We start from the raw sequence: 7,500 nt of genomic DNA, 5'->3' as shown, positions 1-7,500 counted from the left end.
CCTCTCCCGTCCTCCCCTCCCCCCCTCTCTCTCCTCTCCTCCTCCCCTCCCCCTCTCACTGCACAGTAGCTCAGTGCATCTGTGTCATGTCACTGAGTTCTACCGTCCTGGTGTAACCCTCTGTCCCTCTCCCTCTCTCTCTACCTCCCTCCCTCACTGTCTCTCTCTACCTCCCTCCCTCTCTCTCTCTGTACCTCCCTCCCTCTCTCTCTCTCTCTACCTCCCTCCCTAACTGTTTCTATCTCTCTCCCTCCCTCCCTCCCTCCCTCCCCCCCGTCTCTCTCCTTGTGTGGCTCTCTCTCTGTCCTACCCCATCTCTTCATCTCTCTGTGTTGAAGTGTCTCTGTCACCCACGCTCCTTCTCTCCTTCTCCTCTCTCCGTCTGGTCTGTAAATAGTCTCTCTCTCTCTCTCTCTCTCTCTCACCAGGCAGCTCGCTGTGCAAACACACTTACACATCATTGCTCTCTCTCATGAAGCATACACAGACAGAGAACTGACTCTATGCATATATTATCATCTCTCTCATGCATTCAGTATGTGCAAGGCAAGTGTGTGTGTGTGTGTGTGTGTGTGTGTGTGTGTGTGTGTGTGTGTGTGTGTGTGTGTGTGTGCGTGCGCACGTGCGCGCGTGTGTGTGTGTTGTCTGTGTTTGTGTGTGTGTGTGTGTGTCTGTGCGTGAGTGCATGTGTGTGTGTGTGTGTGCGTGCGTCTATGCTTGCGTGCATGTGAGTCTGTTGTGTCTGTTTGTGTGTGCGTGTGTGTTTCTAGAGCAGATGAAGGAATAGAGTGTGTAAGCCCCCAGGCTCCTCCCTCCAGGGAGAGACGGACAGGTGTGTGGCAGATTGAGTTCCGCCTCATTTCCTCTGCCCTCGTGCAGCTGGGCAAGGACGCACGCACACACACACAACACACAAGCATGCACACACACACACACACACACTCTCCACGCTCATAAACACACACCACACTCATACACACGCTCAAGCATCGACCTGGGGGCAGCTATCCTGTCTGCTACACATGTCAGTGGGTTTATAAGGCTTTATAAGGCAGTAGAGTGATTGGACTTCACGACTGTAAACTGGCTGTACTCTGATTCCTATAGTAGAGGATTACAACCAAGATTAGCAGTCCGTTACCGGGGTGACGCAGACAGACTAGTATAAAGTCACCACAGCCCCTCCCACCTCATCACCTCTATATTTCATTGGCACACACACACACACACACACACGCACACACACATACATACTCACGCACACACACACACAAGCCACCTATACAATATTTATGCATGTGTTCGATTATTCATCCTAGACATGACAGGTCTCATATTCACGTTCCATTTTTCATGCTGGTATCAAAGGTATACTGGCTCTGCGGTGGTTGGGGGATGTTAATAAGTGTGGCACTGGGCTTGTGCTGACATCAGCGACACTGTGTTGATGTCACAGGGGGGTTTATGAGACTCGGGAGACCAGCCTTTGGCTACATAAACAGAGGAGAGGCACTGTTCAACACATAACCTACTCATGGTCTGTGATCACCCCCTCACAACTCTCCCTCTCTCTCCCTCTCCCTATCTCTGTCTCTCTCTGTATCTAACTCTCTCTCTCTCTCTGTGTGTGTGTGTGTGTGTGTGTGTGTGTGTGTGTGTGTGTGTACTGTGGCGCCTGACTGACACAGGAAGTGTGGGGTCACAGTGTCTGGAGGACAGCCAGACGTCCTACCCTTTAACGAACCAGACTGACACTGCCCCTTTAAGATCCTAGTCACCAGTAAGAGCTGTCTTTGGTTGCTGTAGATGGGTGACTGAGTGTATACAATATGGGGTTGTGTGCTTGCCTGGGTGAGTGATTGAGTGCATGTCTAAAGTGTGTGTGTGTGTGTGTGTGTGTGTGTGTGTGTGCGCGTGCGCGTGCGCGTGTGTGTGTGTGGTCCTCTGATGATAGTATAAACCACCATGTGGGGATCATGTGTGGTGTGTGGAGATAAAGGGGCCTTTGTGTTAATGTGTGTTTGAGTGTGAACAGATGGGGGATGTAGCACACCTCAGTCAAGATCATACACACACACACACACACACACACACACACACACACATACAGCCGCACACATACAGACACACACACACACACACACACACACACACACACATACAGCCGCACACATACAGACATACACCCACACACACACATACTGTATAAACATGTATAACACATACATACAAAACTTTAAATTAAAGTAATCAATACTTTAATCATTCAGATCAATTGTTGCCATTAAGGTTGTATGAGAACACAGTAACCTCACTACCTGTGACACAGTCCTTTTGGAATGTATGACTGTTGTGTTTAATGTCATTGTGCAACTGAGAACGATGTAGATCACCTGAGACAAGTAGACAGGTATTTTGGCACACACACAGTACACACACACACACACACACACACACACTGTACAAACACACTCCACAGTGAGAATTCCCCCTTAGGCACTGCCTTTAAGACCCTTGACTATAGTGCCTGAAACTAAGAGGAATTGCACATGCAGACAAACACACACACACACACACACACACACACTCAAAAACTCACACTACACTTTAAAAAGTCACCATTGTCTACCTGCTGTGCCGTACACCACGTACAGAAAAACAATCTTGAATTCCAGCTAGCTCTTCTGTTTTGTCAGCTCTCTGGTTGTGAGTTTGGTTCATGCCAGAAGTTGCTGCCTGCAGACACATTGCTCTGAGTGTGTGTGTGTGTGTGTGTGTGTGTGTGTGTGTGTGTGTGTGTGTGTGTGTGTGTGTGTGTGTGTGTGTGTGTGTGTGTGTGTGTGTGTGTGTGTGTGTGTGTGTGTGTGTGTGTGACGTGTATGGACATGTCAGCAGCAGCTCTCCTCAGTGTTGTTTGTACCTGGCAGGTATGCAGAGTCACAGTCACCCAGAGAGCAGTCAGAGTGGTGCTGTCAGATAGGAGTGTGTTATGGAGCTGACACTGATGTTCTGATGCTAATACCCTCTGACAGAGATTATAGCAGAAGTGCTGCTAAGGCACTAATGGCTCTGTATGTACATAGACAGGTATCTGAGCTGTACTAGTGAAGGGCCCTGAGACCTGAGACCTGACACCAGCCCCACGTTACTCACGCCGGCCACCATCCTGTTTACAACACCTTATTAAAAGCAAACAGGACAGGCGAGCGAAAATAACAAAATGATAGATCAATGTAGGAGAGAGGCAGGATTGTGTGTGTGTGTGTGTGTGTGTGTGTGTGTGTGTGTGTGTGTGTGTGTGTGTGTGTGTGTGTGTGTGTGTGTGTGTGGGATGGAGATGATGTGGGGGGTTTGGGAGTTGATGTCAAAGACAGTGGTGTTTAGTTTCGGTGTTGACGTCATATAGGTAGTATAGTAGCGTTGTCACTGTTAATGTTGTCGACAGTGGTGTTGTGTGACGCTCTCTGCCGCCTTCCACGCTTGCCTGCTGTGGTGTGGTTGCTGTGTGTGTGTGTGTGTGTGTGTGTGTGTGTGTGTGTGGGTGCCGGTGCGGGTGCCGGTGCGTGTGGGCGTGCGTGTGTCTGTGTTTGTGTCTGTGTTTGAGAGAGAGTTTGTGTTTGTTAGCCACACCCACGTGAATAAGTGACAGATGTTGAAAGCATCTTCAAATATTCATGAGAGTGTGTGCATACACACACACACACTTCACAGCTCCAGATTTTAGCACTCTGGCTGCTGAGCTGCTTTCATTAGCCTCTGTCTAGACGTGATTTATCACCAGCTGTTTGTTCTCTCCTCTCTTCTCCTCTCTTCTCCTCTCCTCTCCCCTCTTTTCTGTTGTTCTCTCCTCTCCTTTCGTCTCTTCTCCTCTCCTCTCTTCTCTTCTCTTCTCCTCTCCTCTCCTCTCTTCTCCTCTCCTCTCCTCTCATCTCCTCTCCTCTCCTCTCCTCTCCTCTCCTCTCCCCTCTTTTCTGTTGTTCTCTCCTCTGTTTGTGTGTTTCACAGCCAGGACAGCATTCAAATAGTTTCAGTTTGTGTCTGACTGTCTGGCTGGTTGGCTGGCTGTCTGTCTCTGTACCCCTGTTTATGTGGGTGTGAGTCTGTTTTCCTGTCTCTGTTTTGTAAGTGTGTGTGTAGTGCACTTGTACGTCTCTGTTTGAGTGTGTGTCTGTGACTCTTTGGTTGTGAGGGTGTCGGCCCATCTGTCTGACTTTTAGTGTGTAAGTGCGTGCATGACTGTATGTGTGTGGGTATGCGTTTGATCTTCGCAGGCCAACCTTGGTCGACCATGACCTTTTCTCAAGACATGTGGCAGAAGTTCACTAACCCAACACCTGACCACACTCTACTCCCCCTCAACTTCTCTTTATCTCTCTCTCTCTCTGCCAGGCCTGGGCTAACCCCCCCCCCCACACACACACACACACACTCACACACTCTCACGAATAGGACTGAGAACAGACACATTCTACATCTCTCTCTCTCTCTCTCTCTCTCTCTCTCTCTAACACACACAAACACACACAGCTTTGAGTTTTCTCCCAGTGTGATGTGATTTTTAGTGCTCATGTGAGTGGATAGAGGAGGGAGTTAGTTAAGGACGAGCCCGTGAGAGAGCCCTCATGACTCTATTCAGACACAGTATGACCACAACACAAGTCTACAGACAGACAGACAGACAGACAGACAGACAGACAGACAGACAGACAGAAAGGGAGACAGACAGAACCTCATTTCCTGCCAGCCCACTGCTCCTGCTATATATTCTCTTTTACAACCCTGTGTGTGTGTGTGTGTGTGTGTGTGTGTGTGTGTGTGTGTGTGTGTGTGTGTGTGTGTGTGTGTGTGTGTGTGTGCATGCTAAGGTACACTGGTATGAAGCCTGCTGTCCTGACATGAAGAGCCCCTCTGAATCACCTCTGACTAAGGACTCCAGCAGCCCAAGCATGACAACTGCACACATGCCATGCAAGCTCACACAAGTGTGTAGGCACACTCATACGCACACACACACACACACACACACACACACACACACACACACACACACACACACACACACACACACACACACACACACACACACACACACACACACATTGTCTCAGCAAGCCGATAGATGAGGATAGTTCCCCTGTACAATAGGAATGGCTGTGCTAAGTGGAAGGTAGATCACTATGGGTCAGTATGTAGAGATAGTAGGGTGTTCAGGTCAGTATGTAGAGATAGTAGGGTGTTCAGGTCAGTATGTAGAGATAGTAGGAGTGTTCAGGTCAGTATGTAGAGATAGTAGGGTGTTCAGGTCAGTATGTAGAGATAGTAGGGTGTTCAGGTCAGTATGTAGAGATAGTAGGGTGTTCAGGTCAGTATGTAGAGATAGTAGGGGTGTTCAGGTCAGTATGTAGAGATAGTAGGGTGTTCAGGTCAGTATGTAGAGATAGTAGGGTGTTCAGGTCAGTATGTAGAGATAGTAGGGTGTTCAGGTCAGTATGTAGAGATAGTAGGGTGTTCAGGTCAGTATGTAGAGATAGTAGGGTGTTCAGGTCAGTATGTAGAGATAGTAGGGTGTTCAGGTCAGTATGTAGAGATAGTAGGGTGTTCAGGTCAGTATGTAGAGATAGTAGGGTGTTCAGGTCAGTATGTAGAGATAGTAGGGGTGTTCAGGTCAGTATGTAGAGATAGTAGGGGTATAATAATTAATGACTCGTCTATCATAAATATGCAAAACAACACATTTACATAATTGAAATAATCAACTAATAATCGTTGCAGCCCTAATCCCAGTTGGTGTGCAGCAGACAATATTACTTAGACAGACGCACAATAGTGCTCCATTACAATCCTGACCTTGACATGAGCCCAGTCACATGCAGCACTGCTGTCACAAGAGAGCCCTGCCTCACCCCTACTGGCCTTGCCTTCCTTCACTCTCTCTGCTACTTCTCACTCCCTTCTCTCTCTCTCTCTCTCTCTCTCTCTCTCTCTCTCTCTCTCTCTCTCTCTCTCTCATCTCTCTCTTCTTCTCACTAGGGAATTGCCCTTCTCTTTTACATTCTCCCACTATTTCTTTCTAAGAATCTCCCCACCCTGCAGATTTGTCCTCCTTTTTCATCTTGGGTCTCTTGAGGGCTATTTCACTCCTCCTTGTTCCCCCCCTTTTCATTCTTTCTCCCTCTCCCCCTCCTTTCCCTCCTCTCTCTTGTCCTCCCCTCCTCCCCCCTCCTAATCTGTCTCTTCTCTCTCTCTTGTTAATGTCAGAGGGTGTTCCTCCCACTGTTTAACCTTTACAGACACAGATAAATTCAGTGCTGCTCCCCCCAGCCACACTCTTATCATCTGATCTCAGCCCAGTCCTCTATCTCTACTGACTCTCACTCTCCTTCCTGTCTCCTCCCACAGCGTCTCTCTAAGAGCTGATCCAGGGTCAGAATCCAACATAGAATCACCTTGCACAGATTAGGGTTAGATTCATATATATATGGCATAGAAGATGTTTCAGAACATTGTTGTGAAATCTGTTGGCAGTGTTTGAGTATATATAGTTGAGTTTTGTTATGCTTTTGGGAGTGTTTCATTGTGGTGAAAATGTAGGCTAAGCATTCAGACAGCAGCAAAGTCACCCACACACACACACACTCACGCTCACGCTCACACTCACACACACACAATCTGTTTTAAGGTGGAACTACACAATAATCACTACACATTCACAGCTCTCACATAATAGCCAGTGTCCCACCTTTCCTGTAGGAGCCTATAAGGGCCAGACCAGCTGTGACCCTCCAGGGAGGGAGACCTTTGACCCCGGTCACAGGTCAAGTGCCCTAACCACCCAGCCCACTTGACTGCTGCAGGCAGATGAATATATACCTGACTCTTATTGACTCAACTGTCAGACCCTATGTTTATCTGCACCCACGAAAGCATGCCTCCAGCTATCTATATGGTAAATTGTGTGTGTGTGTGTGTGTGTGTGTGTGTGTTGTCTGCAGGCCCTGCAACTTGCATGTGTTGTTGATGCCTTGGTAGATGTAGAAAGAGAGAAAGAGATATGGAGAGAGAAAGAGAGGGATCAAGAGAGGGGGGAGATAGAGAGTTAGAGAAAGAGAGAGGGGGTGTTCTGAGAGGTTATCAGCTTCAATAAGTGGACGAGGTGAAAAGCCAACACCAAGAGTCTTGTCCTTAGGAGACACAGATGGAGCTAAAGTGCAAGAGGGGAGGAGGAGAGGGGAGGAGGGAGGGGTAAAGAGTTGAAAGCAGGGAGGAGGGGGTAGATGACATTTAGGTCACCCGATGTGAACTACAACCTCAGCCCTGGAAGAAAAGGGCACATAAACCTCAACTTGTCTCTCTGCTGGAGCTGTGTGTGTGTGTGTGTGTGTGTGTGTGTTTGTCTCTGTCTATGTCTCTGTCTATGTCTCTGTCTATGTCTCTGTCTATGTCTCTGTCTCGGTCTATGTCTCGGTCTATGTCTCGGTCTATGTCTCGGTCTCGGTCTGT

At 48.2% G+C, this 7,500-nt stretch overlaps 1 protein-coding gene across 3 annotated transcripts in view; it reads left to right on the top strand.

The window, feature by feature from the left end:
* Positions 1-7,500, top strand: part of kdm6ba (lysine (K)-specific demethylase 6B, a) — a 73,109-nt gene that overhangs the window by 39,304 nt on the left and 26,305 nt on the right. The window lies entirely within an intron of this gene.

The sequence above is a fragment of the Argentina silus genome (genome assembly GCF_951799395.1).
Source record: "Argentina silus genome assembly, chromosome: 1".
Lineage (NCBI taxonomy): Eukaryota > Metazoa > Chordata > Actinopteri > Argentiniformes > Argentinidae > Argentina > Argentina silus.
The sequence above is the reverse complement of the archived record's forward strand: the minus strand, read 5'-3'. Positions and strand labels throughout refer to the sequence as shown.